Genomic DNA, 18,927 nt, shown 5'->3' on the forward strand with positions numbered 1-18,927 from the left:
GCAGGAGTCAGAGAAGCAGCCCCAGTCAGGGAAGACAGGAAAGGGGAGAGTCCTCTGGAAGTCAAATGAACAAAGCATTTCAAGAAAGAGATCGATCACTTACAATCAATGCTGTCAGTAGATCAATATGATGAAGACTGAGAACAGAACATTGGATCTGGCAACATGGAGGCCACCATGGCCTCAATGAGAGCAGTATCTGTGGAGTGATGGTGATGAGAATCTGTCCAAGAGAGAATGGGAAGAGGGGAAGTGTAGACAGAGTACACATTCTTTAAAGCAATTGTGCTGTAAAATGCAACAGAAATTGGACAGTAGTGGGAGATAGATTTTTTTTAGTGATATGGGTGAAGTGTTATTAGTATTCTATTATTCTGATGGGGATAAGGAGAAAACCTGATGATGCATAGGCAGGGGTGATTTTGGAAATGTCGACCTGTAGTGGATGAGAGGGTGTGGCCATAGACAAGCCCATGCTTTCATAGTATGGGGAGAAAAGGCAGAATACAATTGCAGGTGGGTAGTAAGTTTGGTCAAAGAAGCATGTATGAGTTCTGCTGGGCATGGTGGCACATGCCTGTAGTCCCAGCTACTTGGGAGACTGAAGCCCAAGATGGGCTTGAATCCAGGAGCCCTGGGCCATAGTGTGCTATGCCAATCAAGTGTCTACACTAGGTTTGGCATCAATACGATGACCTCTCAGGAGCAGAAACCATAGGTTGCCTAAGGAGGGGTGAACCAGCCCATGTCAAAACCAGAGCAAGTCAAAACTCTCATACTGATAGATCCTGCCTGTGAAGAGGCACTGCACTCCAGCCTGAGCAGCATAGCCAGATGCTCTCTCTCTCTCTCTTTTTTTCCTTTTTAGATGGAGTTTTTCTCTTGTGGCCCAGGCTGGAGTGCAGTGGTGCGATCTCGGCTCACTGCAACCTCCAACTCCCAGGTTCAAGCGATTCTCCTGCCTCAGCCTTCCAAGTAGCTGTGATTACAGACATGGGCCACCACACCTGGCTAATTTTTGTATCCCTAGTACAGACGGGGTTTTGCTATGTTGGCCAGGCTGATCTGGAACCCCTGACCTCAGGTGATCTGCCTGCCTCAGTCTCCCAGAGTGCTGGGATTACAAGCGTGGGCCACTGTGCCTGGCCTGGACCCTATCTCTTAAAATTTTTTCCAGAAGCATCTGTAAGCTCTGTCCTAACTGTTTCTGTTGTTTCCAGTGAGAAACAAGATCATCAGCTGAAAGTGACAGAACCAGTATTAAGTAGAGTAACATCTCTGTCCTCACAGGGTCACTGTCAGACACATGAAGCAAACCTGCAAATAGACTCCGTATTGGAATAGAAGGTGCTGTGGGCTGAGGGAGAGGGAAGCGGAGGACTGCATGGAAGGCCCGCTAAAACCGGGGGAGGCACTCTGGGCACAGCCTCCAGCAGCAATGACCCTGGAGTTGAGGCAGTGAGAGTTGGCTGAGTGTAGGTGTGGTATTCCTGGAAGAGAGACCTGCTGAGGCTGACAGAATGCAGCACTTCCAGAACTCAGTCTGTCTTCTGGAGTAATGTTTCCCACTAAAGCGAGAGAAGCCAGGGCTGCTACCCAGGGGAATGTGCTGCAAAAGGTACCAGCAGAAGAGAAGCCGGGGCTGGAGTCCAGCACATGGACATTAGGCTGATCTGCATTCAAGAGGCTGCATACACCCACCCCAAATGGGGCACGGGTTTCTAATTCATTCACCCAGAGGGGAGCCTTTTGCTTTTTCTAATACAAAGTTGCCTGATAGGCCAGGAGAACCCAGTTACATGTCATTAGCCCTTCAGTATACTTTAGGTTATTTCCTGTAAGAGATGCAAACAGTTGTACTGAGTACTGTAGAAAAGAAAGAATTTCTTAAGCCAGTTTAACCTAGCTAGCGTAGGTCAGAAGTAAGCCTGCTCGATCTTGGGCTGGGTTCTGAGCTGGAAATTGGAAGGCTACCTGGCTCCTGTGGCACTGGAGGCCATGCCAGCTTCTCTTGGTCCCTGCCTGGTCCGTGGGCCTGAGGTTGGGAAGCTGAGAGCCAGGGAGAGAACACAGGTTTGCAGCTGGAGGTATTTCAGGGTATTTCAGGCTCAAAGCAGCAATGCAAAATCATCAGTTCTCCACTGGACCTTTGCAGTGTCCCTCAGACCTGGTAACGGACACAGGAAGAGGAAGCTGAGCAGCCACCAGACTGGATGACTTCAGAGGACCTGCATTGCATTGTAAACTCCACAGAGTCAGAGAGCAGGGAGTTGGCACGTGGTAGATGCTCAATAAATGTCTGTTAGGTGAATGTGTAAGTGAATGAATGAATGGTGGAGCAGATAGCAAATGGTCTCCAAAGAGAAGGCCAGAACCTCCACAGTATACAGTAAGAGGGAAGAGTGTAGGGTTGGGAATAGGGAACAAAGAACTCCTACTCAGGGTGGGAAGTTCAGGTTCCAAAAATTCTGCAGGGCTGTTTTTCTTGTTGTTATCATCACCTGCACATCTTCCCTCAGGGGAGTATTTCTTAGAAAGCAATTCTATACTGATAGCCAGCAAATAATTAAGTTGTTCAGAGCTTGAAAAGTTTGTTCTCAGGCCGGGCGCGGTGGCTCAAGCCTGAAATCCCAGCACTTTGGGAGGCCGAGACGGGCGGATCACGAGGTCAGGAGATCGAGACCATCCTGGCTAACACGGTGAAACCCCGTCTCTACTAAAAATACAAGAAAATTAGCCGGGCGAGGTGGCGGGCGCCTGTAGTCCCAGCTACTCGGGAGGCTGAGGCAGGAGAATGGCGTGAACCCGGGGAGGCGGAGCTTGCAGTGAGCCGAGATCGCGCCACTGCACTCCAGCCTGGGGCACAGAGCAAGACTCCGTCTCAAAACAAAAAAAAAAAAAAAAAGTTTGTTCTCTGACTAATTAAACTTTATGTATCTAGCTGTTCATTGAACATGATTCTAACGTTGCACTATGAATATTACCACATTATGGACCTTAGGTTCCATTAGATTGGCATTAGTACCACTCAGGAACATTTTTATGATGTGTAAACCCCCAAGACAAATGAACCTGAGACATACGTAAGCATCCCATAAAACAAACCCTGTTGGACTTTGATTTTGAATGTTTTGTGTTCACAGCTAACATGATAGCATAGTACCCTTTTGCCCAGAACATAAAACTTGACAAACAGCCTATGGGAATGCCATCCATTTATCAGCATGGGATGCACTGGAAAAATGTAGCTATAATATATACAGTGTGGCAGTTGAACGTAAATAGGTTTTATAGCTGCAGCTGTGACACATCCTTCAGCTGAAATCCTTTGACAATTCTGAAAACTTCAAATGTCAGTTTGTCAGTGTCATTTAAGAAAGAGTCTTTGAGAATTTACATTTATTTAGAGAACTGATAGTCAGATAATATATGAGTAATGATTCTTTAAAAAAATAAACAGGCTGGGTACTGTGGCTTACACTTGTAATCCCAGCACTTTGGGAGGCTGAGGTGGGCAGATCACCAGGTCAAGAGATCAAGACTGTCTTGGCCAACATGGTGAAACCCTGTCTCTACCAAAAATACAAAAATTAGCTGGGCATGATGGTGTGCACCTGTAGTCCCAGCTACTCGGGAGGCTGAGGCAGAAGAATCACTGGAGGGCGGAGATTGCAGTGAGCCGAGATCATGCCAGTGGGCAGCTGAGTGAGACGCCATCTCAAAAAAAAAAAAAAAAAAAAGAAAGAAAATAAAATGTGCTACGCACTTTCAAATGTCAAGCATATACTGTAAAATAGAATAATATCTATACAACGTATGTCATATACTTTCAGAGCAAGTCGAGAGGACAAGCTGTTTTCCTATCCTTTCTGTTAGAGCTGGCTGATAATGCATGTCATTTTAGCAACTTTCTTCTGCATTCAAGCAATTCCTGCGTCCTTGGAAGGCTGCCCAAAGACACTTACCTGTCCGCCAGCCCAGCCCAACACTCTCTTAAGGCAAAAAGACTCATTTGCCATATTTCAACCTGTCAAACTTCCTGTCCTGGGTTATTTTTAAACAATTGAGGGTGGGTGCAGGTGCAGTGACTCATGGCTGTAATCCAAGTGTTTTGAGAGGCCAAGGGAGGAGGATTGGTTGAGGCCAAAAGCTTGAGACCCTTCTGAATTACATAGTCAGATCCTGTCCCTACAGAAAAATTACAAAATAGCTGGGCATGGTGGTGCATGCCTGTAGTCCCAGCTACTAGGGAGGCTAAGCCGAGAGGATACCTTGAACCCATGAGTTCAAGGCTGCAGTGAGCTATCACTGTGCTACTGCATTACAGCCTAGGCAACAGAGCAAGACCCTGTCTCTAAAATAATAATAATTTTTAAAGGATGAGATTGGTTGAGGTTACCAAGGAATTTTGAATAACTGAATCATAATGTACTTTATAAAATATAATGAGGAGTCACCAGAAATATTTGTTACATTTCCAGCTAAGGGTTTGAAATTAAAGAAGCTTCCTTGGCAGGGGCTATCACCTTGAGAGTTGCAGTGTGACAGTCAGATGGTGGACAGTGCACTGGACATCCCTTGGCAGCGTGGAAGGGTGGGGCAGAGTGGCGGGCCTGCAATCCTTGCCCATACGTCACCCACATCTATGTCTCTGAAATCTACACAGTAGCTATATATTTCCCAAGAGCAAGATTTATTTTTCAGATGTCAGAACTGCAGTTTAAAAAATAGGTTTTTGGATGTATAAATCATAATATAGTAGTTAGAGTTGGCTAGAATCTTGCCTTCCTATTAAAAAAAAAAAGTCAATTCTGAAATATAAGCTAACATAAAAATATACAACACTGTGTAAACATGGTGTACTGAAATCTGGGTAACTGGATCTGTTGGCTGCCTGCAAAGCACAGAAACTTCTCTCTGAATCATCCAGTGCCTCATGAATGTGTGTGCTGCAGACAAGCCAGAGTCATTTGGGGCAACTGGCGTTTTAAAACTCGAACGGGAAAAGCTGTGGCTGCCACAAGCCAATCTCCCACGAAGGGGTAAGCAGAACTGAGGATGGAAAGGGATTGCCAGTGAGAATGACGGGGGAAGAGAAGGAACACAGATTGAGCGCTTAGTGCTCAGAGGCTTTAAATACCTTATCTCATTTCTCTCCCCTGATAACCCTACAGGCTAAGTTCTATGATTCCTAACTTACAGATTAGAAAACGTTGCCTCGGAAAAGTTGAATGGGTTGCCCAAAGTTATTCTCATAGCTGAACTGGGCACCTAGGTTTGAAGATTTCTCTTATTAACAACTCCGGAGTTAGTCCATTTGGCCATCCTGTGTCGACGGAGAAGAGGAATCTCTGCACATTTGGGGTTAGTGGGCGCTTCCTCAGGACCAAGCTTTGTGTTAGACAGCAGAACTTAAATGAGAGATGAGGCTCAGTCCCTGAAGAGGCCAAGAGATTGCAGCAGCGGTTCTTCATCCCAGCCAGAAACTTCCGAATCAGACCCATCCTTCTTCCTACAGCTATAACCATTGTCCAAAGACATCTAAAGTCACAGCTTAGATGACTGTGTAGTCATAGCTGCCATGGAATCAGTGTTTAATTTGTGCCGAGTGTTAGGTTCTTTAGAGACCCCAAAGGAAATAAGGACAAATATATCCAAAAATTGAACCATGGGGCATTTTGGAATTTACTGCAGTATAATAGGAAACATGTTTTTATTTTCTAATGACAGTTTGGTGAATTTCCTTATGCTCGAATATGCAGCATCTAGACAATGAACATCTTCAATTGATCTACACCGCCAGGACGTAACTTCCTGCCCAGCATGGAGCTTGGGAAAGTCAAACCCCCAAAGGAGGCACCATGGAGAGCTTTTTATCCACCTACTACAGAGAAAAGAAAACAGCTTCTGGAGTTACCATGGATATGGCCCAGTCGCTGTTTTGGATAGCAGATTAGGTTGATAAGAGATATACTGAACACAATTATCAATGATTTCTGGAGTTTTCTGCTGGCTACCCTTCAAACTCTGATTTCAAGGGGAAAAGTAATTTCACCTTTTCAATGTTGTTTATTCAACCAGGCCCGGCAAAGGGATTAGGAGGCAACTTGATATTTACATTCTAACTGCTCATTGTGTTCACAGTTCCCCCATTGTGTTCTGGAGCTACTGCAACTGCTTACTTTCTAATCAATGTTTTTCCTCCAGGACTGTTTTCTCTTCCTATCTACTGAGAAATGATATTGGTTTCCCTCAATAAGATTCTGTTACCCCAAAGTCATCAAAGGCAAGCCAAAGCTGTACTTTCATGAAGCCTTTAAAAATATTCTGAGGATGTTTCAAAAGACTGAAGCGATGGGGTTGAGAAAGTGAAGTAAATATAAGATTGAAACATTAACAGAAACACTCGTGCCTGTGAGAAGGGGAGCTTTGCCGGACAGGGCCCCCACACCGGTGAATATTCCTTCTATCAGCTGAAGAAGGTCCTTATCATAAGACCTCCGCCTCCTAGCCTGCTTGGTTAACTGAGATGTCATTAATCCACCCAATAAATGATCACCAAGAGTGTCAGCAACCAACCTTCCTGTAGACAATGAGAAATGCCGGGGAGAAAGAGGCTCCTTAAATATACAACCTTTCTGTGGGCGCCACGTTCTCTCCTTCCCAGGACCCCACCTGGCACAGACACTACCTGGCAGCCCTCCTGTGCAGCTGCTTGGCCACCTGGTAGCTGAGGGCTTAACCAGCGACCATTTGTTTCCACTACATCCCGAGGTAACAAGGAGAGCAATGCCCAAGGGCTCAGTGCCAACACAGAAACAACACAGAGAGAAAGAGAATTGCCACTTTGTCGGAAACTGAAGGCCTCCCTGGAACTCCTGAACTCTGTCGGCACCTCCTGAGCAGCACTGAACGCATTCTGCTCTGTTATTTGAATTATTTGTTGAGTTTATAAATTCTTGTCTTACCCCACCCCTGGTGCCCCTTCTTGAACAACTACTGATTAACTTTTTTTCCTTATGCCAGTCCCTCTACTGGGCTAGTGACAGAGGAATGAGAAATAGTGCTTGTCTTGGAAGATATTCCAGTTGATGAAACAGATGCTATAAGCCAGCAAACAATACAGTATGATGGCAATTGGGGTGAGTATGAAGTGCTTAGAATCAGAGAGGAGGACGGGAATAATTGTTCATTGGATTTCATGGAAGCTTGAGCAATGAAGGGAGGTTGCTCTCCCACTGGTGTGTAACGATGGCTTTCCTGGGATGACAAGCAGGCCAGCTATGCCTTAATATGAAGGCTAGGTACATCATAGATTAGTCAGAGTTCTCCAGAGAAACAGAACCAATAAGTTATCCACTAAGAGATTTATTATAAGGTATTTGCTCACACAATTATCGAAGCTGAGAAATCCCATGATTGGCAAGCTAGAGAACCAGAAAAGCTGGTGGGGTTGGCCTGAGGAGTCTGAAGGCCTGAGAGCCAGAGAGCCAATGGTGTAGATTCTAGTCTGGCTTGGAGGACTGAGAACCAGGAGTACTGAGGGTAGGAGATCAATGTCCCAGCTCGAGCAGTCAGGCAGCATGAACTCACCTGCTCCACCTTTTTGCCCTGTCCTGGCCCTCAGTGGATTAGATCATGCCCACACACACTGGCACAGACAATTCATTTCCTTGGTCTACCCATTCACATGCCCATTTCTTCTGGAAACAGCCCCACAGACACAACCAGAAATAATGTTTAACCAAATATCTGGCCATCTCGTGATCCAGTCAAGTTGACACATAAAATTAACCATCTTACTAGCAAAACTCAAGTTCTTACCTTAGCGTTGCCACTGTGTAGTGTTAAAAAAAAAACATAAAGTGGCGAACAGGCTTGAAGAAATCCCCTTGCACATGAAGCCAGTTAGACCCGGAAAGCTTGACTTGCAAACACAACTACAACTTAACATGGGCTATTTCTTATAATGCCCGTCTCAGAGAAAAGTGAAACTTAAGCTCAATCAATTGGAAGTCATCAACTAACCTATAATTATCCAACTTGGGATTGCCCAATGGGATAGACCAAACAAGGCAACTATACAGAGACGTGAAAAGGTCAGTTCACTTGCCCACGGTCACACAGTCACGGAGGAGCAGAGCTGAGAATAGAGCCGGTGAGCCCCCGGGCCTGTTATTGACCATTACTTTATATGGCTTCCTCACGTTCACCGTAACTAGCCATGGATGGGCACTGTTAGCTCCCCACAAAGATGTGGCCCAATAGGAAGCTTCACTCTAAAACGCCCATAAGGAGAAAGTAGGAAGACTATTAGCTGATAGGGTTGCCTGGTAATATTTTATAGGAGCTGGAATAAAACCTAAAGAAAAGATGGAATCAGAGATAAAAAGAGTGTTGGAGTGCATGAAGTAGAAATACCAGGAGAGAGAACTGGTGGAGCAGGCCTAGAACTGAAATATGGCTTCAGATCTCAATTTGAAAGGGCCAACTTGGTAGCTAGGGGACCTTAGTTTCAGGAACGAGATAGCAACCTGCACCCGGCTGTCTCTGATGTTGGAGTGACTAGAGGAAGGGAATCCACCTGGGCTGCAGCAGGGAGATGAGGTCCCCTCATTGTAAAGAGAGCATTCCAGAAAAGGCAGGCTCAGCGGAGCTAAGATGACCCTATTTCCTACTGTCTTTTAAAAAGCGCTGAAGAAGCTTTCCCTTTCCCAGTGGTAAGTGACAAAATCAAGCCTGATGCCCAGGGCTGTGTGATTCCAAAACCCACATTCTCCTTCAAGCTCAAGAGTAGCAGAGATTTGTCAGTTTTTGCCAATTTGACAATTTTGATGCAACCATGTTAGAGCATACAACAAGGAACTTGGAAGCTTATGGCATTTATTTTCAAAAATCCAACAAGCTCTTCTATTTCTGTAGACTGTATTCATTTTAAAAGTCATGTGGATGATCATGGAGTTATTTTGCTATGTGTGTACAACAAGACTTGCAATCGGGACTACTTAGGAGAGCAATACAGTCCTGTGAGCTGACAGTGAGCCTGAAGGAGACTCAAATCTCATACCAGCTTAAGATTTTTTAATCAGAGACAGCGAACTAAATTCAGGTATTTTAGCAACACACTGTTCAGTAATGCTCACCAAAAAGTATAGAACAAATTTGAGGAGGAAAATATTGGCGTTTCATTTTGTCAGAGTCCCAACATAGCATGAAGTTTCAGCACAAAGCTTGGTGACACTGGCATCCTTTGCATCATAAATCGCAGAGACAGGTCCTGACACATCCTTCCCAATAAAGAAGTCCTGGGTCCAGGCTGTCTTCCAACATTAATGAGGCTCGTCACCACATAGCCGCAGGAGACAAAAGCAGATGTTGCATCTGGTGGGAATTGAGGGAGGGCATCCACCATCAGGACATGTGGAACACCAAGATCATTGTGCTTCTCTTCTGAAATGGTCTCAATCCTTCAGGAAAGAAAAACTATCTTACTGCACCATCTGAGAAACAATCTTTGGCAAACCAAAAGGACTAAGTCTAAGTAGAACTTCTTAACCTTAGCTGCACCTCAGAATAACTTGAGAAGCTTTAAAAACTACCAATGCCTGAGTTTCACCCCTAGGGCCTCAGTTATCTGTCAGGTGTGACTGTGAAGTTGCACTCAGAAGCTCCATGTGTAATTGAGCTCTGGGGAAGTCACTGTCAAATTTTTTCAGGGAAGAGCTTTGTGGAAATTCACCAGTCTGAGACACAATTGAAAGAAGTATTGGTGTCTGGGTGAAGTGATCTGCCTGGACCCCTTCTGTCAATGCACATTGAGATCACAATCATGGTTAATGTCTTTAAAAAATGACGGACACAAGCAGCTTTTTTTTTTTTTTTTTTTTTTTTTGAGATGGAGTCTTGCTCCGTCATCCAGGCTGGAGTGCAATGGCGCGATCTAGGCTCACACTTCAGGTTTGCGTGCATCCTCACCAAGTCAATCTTGTGTTGGATTTTATAGCTTCCTCTCTATCTTTTCCACTGCCATGTAGAAAAGGCACCAATGTGGGCCAGATGGTTCTGGGCTGAGTTTCTCCTCCACCACTCATTACCTTGGTGACCTGTCATGCATTTCCTCACCTGTACATTTCCTCACCTGTACATTTCCTCACCTGTACATTTCCTCAACTGTACAGTCTGACTCTTCCAAGATGGGATCAACCTAAGCTGAGTGTTGGGGAGGGTTCTCTGTAATTCTAGGTTGCCTCTCATTCCCTTCTCTTTGCTTCTCTCCAAGCCAGAGCTCGTTCTGAGACACCCCGGTCATTGTACGTATAAGGTCTTTTGGGTATAGTTTCTCCAGCTTCACCTTAAATGTCCCACTGAAATACATGCCAGGCGGTGCTGTCGGCCCTACTGGTAATCCACTTGATTTGCGTTTGCAGAAATCACTCCAAATTCGCCCATTCTCTATACGTGGTGGCCCTCCTCACATTCTTTAAGCTCTTCCAACTGAAATGTGCCCTCTTGGGCACAGCATGTACTATGGAGCTGCATGCATTCTTACCATTCTAACCCAAAGCAAACATCCCATTTTATGAGCCCTACTGTGCAACTCCCCAGTTTCCCCATTCTTGCCTTTCCTCCCTTCCCTTTCCCTAGCATGATAAGAAGTGTGTATTATTTTCTCACACATACTTCTCTCCCTGTCCCCGTGCCTGCCCCTTTTCCCACAGAGAGCTACACCAAGACTCTCCTTCCCTGAGCGACCTTGCATGCTGGGCTCCTATCGCAGGCCCATGGAGGAAGAGGCTCTAGGAGAGGCCTGCATGGAAAAAGACAAAAGAACTCCCCCAGTGCTTTCTCCATCCTTAGTTTTGGTACAATATCTGCTCCTCTTCCCAGCAGAAAAGATAAGGAACATCAAAGTAGACAAACTCAATCTCATAGCAATTGATTTTTGTTGAACTCACTTTATCCTTGGTCTTACTATATCATCTATTAAAAGATTTTACCATTTTATGTCAAAAGATCTAGTGACTTTCAGGCAATTATTTGGGCCTAGGTATTTCTTCTGTGGTAAAGACAACAGCACATTCAATAGTGCAAACCAAAACAATCATAATACCATTTCACTTGTCAGCTACAAGGTCATCATCTTAATCTATATGCTTTTCGCGTACGTAAATAATGACAAGAAAACATTAGGAGCAGGGTGGATAGCAACAGATTTTAAGCGCTTTCCTCAAGCAATTTTTCATATGGAATATTCAGTTAGATTTCCAAAGGAAATGAGAAAATAGGATTCTTGCTCTTCAAAACTAATGGCATTACACAATGGTTTACTTCTTAATGTTTTCCATGATGATTTATATCTCTCTTCTTAGGGAATATGCAAGCTCCCCAAGAAGAAAGGGCATAGAACAAAAAAGAGCTCATATGGATGACTCTTTCAGTCAGATTTCATGATTTCCCAGCAGGCAATACTTGGTTGCAGGCTTCCTGTCCTCTACACAGCTCAAATTACTTTCCATGTTCCCGAACCTCTAGTAGCACTAACTTATTGAACAAACCCCTTGACCTTTCCTTTTCCTTGACTTTAGACTCCCTTCGTTCTCACCCGCCCATGCCATTCATCCCTACTTATGAGCTCCCATCAGAAGCACTTATCTCCCAATCAACATTTCTTGAGCATAACGAGGGCCATGACAGTGATGTCATTCTTTGGACTCTTGGAGTACTCCCCTAAACAGACCCTAAGACCACCATTTGAATGCAAGTAGTTCATTTGGGAGGAAGTCCCAGGAAACACAGTAGGGGAGTAGAGACGTAAAACAGGAAAGCAAAAGAACCAAAAAATAACATTCATTATCAAGCAAATTACCACTTTGAGTAATTGGAGCATAAATCCTTCTGTTGGAGTACTCTAGGAGCTACATTACACAGTTGTTATATCTGAGGGATGAGGGAGCTGGGGTATTTATACAACCAATTCTCACAAGCCATTCAACCTTTTTATTATTAATCCCTTAGCATTTCTAGATTACTGTGTGGAGATGGCAAAGTGGATTCCTTTAGCTGTTGAAGACCCTCAAGCAGAGAAGCTCAGGGGCTTGTAGATGGAAATCTAGCAAGTGTGCACTGACACTGTAAGAACAGGGGCATCTGGGCAAGACATTGCAGGATCTGCTGCTGCCACTGTAGGCTTACTTGCATGAATGGGTTCCTCCAAATGCTTTGCTTAAGCCCAGCTAGTGATGGCAAATATATTTCATTTTGTGTGTCAATTTCAATTAGATTACTGGAGGCTTGGCTGGGAAAGATTCTAAGGGTATGTTAAAGGTTAGCAGGAGAGAGGATCTATGGTTGATCAGAGATCTCTGTGAAAAGACAGTTGGATGAAGACTGGCAATATCTTGCCAAATATTTGGTATCCCAACTCTGGAATTACTCCCGAAAGTACTGGGCAGAACCAAATGTGCTGAGGGTCTAAAGAAAAATGAAAATGCCAAAGGAGAAGTGGGTCAGTGATCAGGCCTGTCTTAATCCATTTGAGTTGCTACAACAAAAATACCATGACCTGGGTGATTTATAAACAACAAACACTTATTTCTTGTAGTTTTGGAGGCTGGGAAGTCCAAGATCCAGACACTGGCAGATTTGGTGTTTGATGAGGGCTTGTTCCTCATAGATAGCACTTTCTCGCTGTGTCTTCACATGGCACTAATCCCATTCATGAGGGCTCTGTCCCCATGACCTAACTGCCTCCTAAAGGCTCCGCCTCCTAATACCATCACAACGGAGGAATTGGGGGAGGTTTCAACATATGAATTTTGGGAGGACACAAACATTCTGCTGAAAATAGAAAATACTCATAACTTGTTGGAAGTAGGAGACTAGATTAGGAGGAGTAGAACAACAGCAAAGACTCTGTTGAACTCCCACCCCCAGCCCCACAAAGCAAAGTCCCTGCTCTCCTTCAGAGAGGCCAGAGGGAGCTTTGTCCCTGTTCCCCCATTATTACGCTGGCTGAGCTTCATCGTCTGGGCTTCTGAATACCAAGTCTGGGCAGAAGTGGGAAAGCTTGCCTGGGGGAAAAAGAAAATGAATCAGCCTGAGCAATAGAATATTTGACATGAAGACTGAATATTTCATGTGATTTTGAAAAGTTCAACCTAGGATTTTCCCAGGTTGAATATTAATTAATGTATTCATTTAAGCAATACTTAGTGATCATCTGTTATAAGCCCCCCATTATTGCACGCTCTTAAAAACTAAAAAGATGAACAAGGCATCAAGGCATAGTCCAAGCTAGGGGAAAAGGCAATAAAAACCTTACCAAGAAGGTGAAGGAAGGGTAGTGTTTTTTTTTGGAAACAGTCTTGCACTGTCACCTGGGCTGGAGTGCAGTGGCACCATCTCGGCTCACTGCAACCTCACCTCCCGGGTTCAAGTGATTCTCCTGCCTCAGCCTCCCAAGTGGTTGAGATTACAGCTGCGTGCCACCATACCCAGCTAATTTTTTGTATTTTTAGTAGAGATAGGGTTGCACCATATTGGCCAGGCTGGTCTCGATCTCCTGACCTCATGATTCACCCGCCTTGGCCTCCCAAAGTGTTGGGATTACAGGCATGAGCCACCACGCTTGGCCTGTGAAGGGTAGTCATTATGGGCCCAGACTCTCTGGGCATTAATCCTAAACCCACCACTTACCAGCTAGGTGACCTGGAGACATTTATTTCATCTCTTTGTGCCTTGGTGTCCTCCTTGGTTCCGCTCTCATGGAATTGTTTCGGAAATTATATCTGTGAACATATCTGAAACTAGAACGGTGCCTGATGTGTAGTCAAACTCAATACATTTAATCTTTTTGCTTTTCCTATGAAAGAATGGATTAGTAACATCTCATTTCCTAGCTGAAGGATCAGGGAGGCTACGAAGAGTTACTGTGTTTAAAATGGGCACTGGAACACAAACAGTTAACCAAATGAAAATGGGAGGAAGGCTCCTGGGGCAAATAGCAGGCCATGTGCAAAGAGACAGAGGAGGGGAGGCGGGGACGTCCAGGGAGCAGCATCTGGCTGACTGCCACATGTAGGAGGAGTGAGTCTCACACTTGCTTTTTCAGAGATGGAAAATAACCAAGGATTTTCAGCTGGACAATGGCATGACCAAAACTGTACTTTTTTTTTTTTTTTTTTTTTTTAAGATGGAGTTTCACCCTTGTTGCCAGGTTGGTATGCAATGGTACAATCTTGGCTCACCACAACCTCCGCCTCCTGGATTCAAGCAATTCTCCTGCCTCAGCCTCCCGAGTAGCTGGGACTATAGGCATGCGCCACCACGCCCAGCTAAGTTTGTATTTTTAGTAGAGACGGGGTTTCGCCATGTTGGTCAGGCACGTCTCGAACTTCCGACCTCAGGTGATCCACCTGCCTTGGCCTCCTAAAGTGCTAGGATTACAGGTGTGAGCCACTGCCACCGGCCAAAACTGTATTTTTAAAGTATGATTGTGGCAAAAGAATCCATGAGTATATATGAATTGCTATAAAATCCTCTCACCTGTTTCTTCCTTTCTAGGTTTATCAAAAAGCACTGAATCTAAAATGAAAGCATACTAACTCGTACTGCCTAATTGAGTCAATTCAATCTGAATCCATGCAGCATCTATCCCATAATATCTCTGACATGGCTGGGAGCCACTCTGGACCCCAGCTTTTTCTCTAGGCTGCAGCCTGACACTCACCTGGGTGGATGGAGCAGAAGGCCACATACACGGATTCCACCCTCTCTTTGTCTGCGGACACATGCAGAAAAATCAGCACTTTCATGTACAAAGTTAGTGAATTAGTTTCAAATTGGGTCAGTACTAATAAGGGATAGAGCTGAGTGCTGTGGCATGTTAATAAAGCCCTGACACTCTTTAAGGTCATGAAGTCAGGGATGACTTCTCTGAGGATGTAATTGCTAAGCCCAAGCTTGAAGGAAAAGAAGCCATAGGAGGAGCCAGACAGGGGAAAGCACTTCAGCATGAGCAAAGGACCTCAAGGAAAACACCAGAAAACAGGCCAGTGTGGCTGGAGTGAAATGAGGGGAGAGCCCTGCTGTTTTCTTCTCTGCTTGTTTACATGTTAGAGAGAATGAGAATATTCCCCGCATTGTTCGTTTCTCTGCTGAAAATAGAAAATACTCATGATTTCATGGAAGTATGAGACCAGATTCGGAGGGGCAGAACAATGGCACAAGGTCGTGGGCAATTCTAAAATAGAGTGGAGAGCCCGGCCCACCCCAAGGCCAAGGCTATCCTTCAAAAGCATGACGGGTCTGAACATAAACAAACTGAACATCGATCACTTGGGCCTATTTTGGGGCATGGCTCCCTCTTCCTAGGAGGACCCCCACCCCATCATTCAGCACAGATTAAGACACCAGAAGAGAAATATCCTTAGGGTTGCATGAGAAATTACCCCCTAGATCTCTGCTCATATTAGTGTGGAATCTTCTGACCTTAGGACCAGAAAAGGCCATAGGCAAACTTCTAGGGGTCACTTATCATTAGGAACAACCACAATAAAATCCTTTCAGAGAAATGAGTTGTCTTAACCACCAGAGAAGAGAGCAGGGAAATACGAACAGACTTCCATCCACCCTTTTAGGCTCTTTGGCTGGGTTATGAAGTAAATTAACGTAAGGCAAATAAACAAGAGGAAAAAGACAATTTTAATTACATATCCCTGCTCAGGAGGCCCAAAAAATATGAGACTCAAAGAAGGGTCAGATGATTGAAGCTCACACTGCATCCTGAGCTATAGAAAAGAATAGGAGCTTGAGGCTCCTCCTGGTTTTTAGGGGGCAGGGGTAGGGGTGACAAGTTATGGGGAAGCTATGGGAGAGTAAGAGGAGTTGTATAGTGATTAAGGTTGTCCTGTTATTCAGATAAAAAAAAATCTCAGGTAATAACTGTTGTCTCAGAGCAGCCTTTGGAAGAATAAGTGACTGCCTAGGAATGGTGTCAACCTCTGGCCAAGCTTAGGCTTCTTTAGCATCTATTATCAGCTTTGGGAAATGTCCTCTTGCTCCTTCTCATGCTGCTGATCAGACTGGCAATCAGAGAAGCGGTGGGGACTAACATTGGTTGGACATCTACTACTGTGCCAAGGACTTTACTTGTATTATTTCATTTATACTTTATATCACCTTTATAAATTTAATTTTATTTTATGGCTAAAGAAACTCAAGTTCATAGAGCTTTAGTAACTTGCCAAAGCGTGCACAACTGATAAGAAGCAGAGTCAAAACTGGATCCAGATCTGTGTAACCTACCAAGTCAAGCTCTTTCCAAAAATGTGCACAGGTTTTCTGCCAATTTAAAAACATGGTGTTGGAACTAATAACAAACTCAGTAAAGTCACAGGATACAAAATCAACATTTTTCACAGAAACAGAAGAACAATCCTAAAATTTGTATGGAACCACAAAAGACCCCAAATAGCCAAAGCAATCCTTAGCAAAAAGAACAAACCTGGAAGCATCATGTTACATGTATTGAAAATATACTACAAAGCTATGTTAGCCAAAACAGCATGGTGATGGCATAAAAACAGACACATAAACCAATGGGATGGAATAGACAGCCCAGAAATAAATCCACGTACTCATGGCCAATTGGTTTTTATGAAGATGGCAATAAGAACACACAATTGGGCAAAAGACAGTCTCTTCAATAAATATTCCTGGGAAAACTGGATATTCACATGCAGAAGAGTGAAATTAGATCCTAATCTCACACCATATACAGAAATCAATTCAAAGTGAATTAAAGACTTAAATGTAAAACGTGAAACTGTAAAACTACTAGAAGAAAACATATGGGGAAAGCTCCATGACAAAGGTCTAGGCAAAGATTTTTTGGATATGATACCAGAAGCATAGGCAACAAAGGCAAAAATAGACAAATAGGATCAATTCAAACTAGAAAGCTTCCACACAACAAAGGAAACCATCAACAGAGTGAAGAAATAACCCATAGAATAGGAGAATATATTTGCAAACCATGCATCTGATAAGGGACTAATATCCAAAACATGTAAGGAACTCAGAAAACTCAATAGTAAGAAGACAAATAACATGATATTAAAATAGACAAAGAGCCTAAATAGACATTTCTCAAAAACAGATGTGTAAATGGCCAACAGGTATATGAAAAAAATGCTCAGCATCACTAATGAACAGGAAAATGCAAATTAAAACCACAATGAGGGCCAGGCACAGTGGCTCACGCCTGTAATCCCAGCACTTTGGGAGCCCAAGCCCAGTGGATCATGAGGTCAGGATATCAAGACCAGCCTGGCCAACATAGTGAAACTCCATTTCTACTAAAATACAAAAAAAAAAAAAAAAATAGTGGAGCGTGGTGGTGTGCATCTGTAGTCTCAACTACTCAGGAGGCTGAGGCAAGGGAATAGCTTGAACCCGGGAGGCAGAGGTTACAGTGAGCTGAGATTGCACCACCGCACTCCAGCCTGGCAACAGAGCGAGACTCCATCTCAAAAAAAAAAAAAAAAAAACCCACAATGAGATGTCACCTCACATCTGTTAGAATGGCCGTTATCAAATAGATGGAAGGTGACAAATGTTGGTGAGAATGTGGAGAGAAAGGAACCCTGTACACTGCTGGTGAAAATGTAAATTAGTAGAGCCATTATGGAAAGCCGCGTGGAAGTTCCTCAAAAAAGTAAAAATAGAATTACCATACTAACCAGCAATCCACCTACTTGGGTATTTATCCAAAGGAAAGGAAATCAGTATATCAAAGAGATGCCTGCACTCCTACATTCATTGCAGCACTTTTTACAATAGCCTGGATATAGAATTAACTTAAGCGTCCATCAGTGGATGAATGGACAGAGAAAATGTGCTGTATATACACAATGGAATACTATTCAACCTTTAAAAAGAAAGACATTTTGTCATTTGTGACAACATGGATAAACCTGGAAGTATCATGTTAAGTAAAATAAGCCTGGCACAGAAAGACAAATGCCACATATCCCAACTTATATATGGAGTATAAAAAAGTCAAACTCATAAGAAGAGAGGACAAAAATGATAGTTACCAGAGGTTTGGGGTGAGGAGGTTGGGAGATGTTGATCCAAGGACACAAAATTTCAGGTAGGCAGGAGGAATAAGTTCAAGAGGTCTATTGCACCTCATTTGACTGCAAAAAATAAGAACACATTATGTATTATTACCTTGAATATTTCTGAAGAGAAGACATTAAGTGTTCTTACTGCAAAAAAAAAAAAAAAAAAAACTGATAAGCATCTGAGGTAATGCTCATATCCAACGGCTTGAGTTAACCATTCCACAACGTGTACATCTATCAAAATGTCATGCTGTACTCCATAAATATATATATATAAAATATTTACTTGCCAATTGGAAAATAATATAGAATAAAAGAAAAACATGGTGGTAAGAACACAAACTGTGGAATCAGGCAGCGTAAATTTGGGTCCCTACTCTGTCATCTGTTAGCAGAATCGACTTGGGCAGATAACTCAACCTTCTGTGTCTCAGAGGTGTTAGCTATGTGTATCGATATAGGACTGTAAATAGGGCTTTCCTTAAATAGGATGGGGATAAAATGAATTAGCTAATATTGTAAAGCACTTAGACTACTGCCAAACACATAGTAGGTGATCCATAAATACAAGCTGTTTGTAATTTCTAGTAACTTATGAAAGAAAAACAGTAGTTACCATAGAAGGATTCCATGGTTTTATTTTCACAAGCATTTCTGCACTGGCTGTCTAGTATAGCTAACAAAAAAGTTTTTGGTTTCTACCTTAAAGTCACAATGTCTTTTTTTAATGTCACAAATATTATTAATCAAAATTTGCCTCACCACTTAATTTCCAATAATATAATAGTTAAGAAAAAGA

General features: G+C 43.4%; 2 long non-coding RNA genes across 5 annotated transcripts in view; one reads left to right on the forward strand and one right to left on the reverse strand.

Moving 5' to 3' along the window:
• Positions 1 to 18,927, forward strand: part of LOC135968281 (uncharacterized) — a 103,459-nt gene that overhangs the window by 41,350 nt on the left and 43,182 nt on the right. The gene's annotated exons all lie outside the window — the stretch shown is intronic.
• LOC135968282 (uncharacterized) lies at positions 8,867 to 15,066 on the reverse strand. Of its 2 annotated transcripts, XR_010582942.2 has the most exons (3): positions 14,729 to 15,066; positions 13,696 to 13,787; positions 8,867 to 13,070 (listed from the first exon to the last, which is right to left on the reverse strand). It is a non-coding gene; the product is annotated as an uncharacterized lncRNA (long non-coding RNA). The 2 variants fall into 2 exon arrangements; XR_012427321.1 differs by lacking the exon at positions 14,729 to 15,066 and having other exon boundaries at positions 13,696 to 14,498.

This window comes from Macaca fascicularis, chromosome 18 (assembly GCF_037993035.2).
Source record: "Macaca fascicularis isolate 582-1 chromosome 18, T2T-MFA8v1.1".
In the NCBI taxonomy this organism is placed as follows: Eukaryota; Metazoa; Chordata; class Mammalia; order Primates; family Cercopithecidae; genus Macaca; species Macaca fascicularis.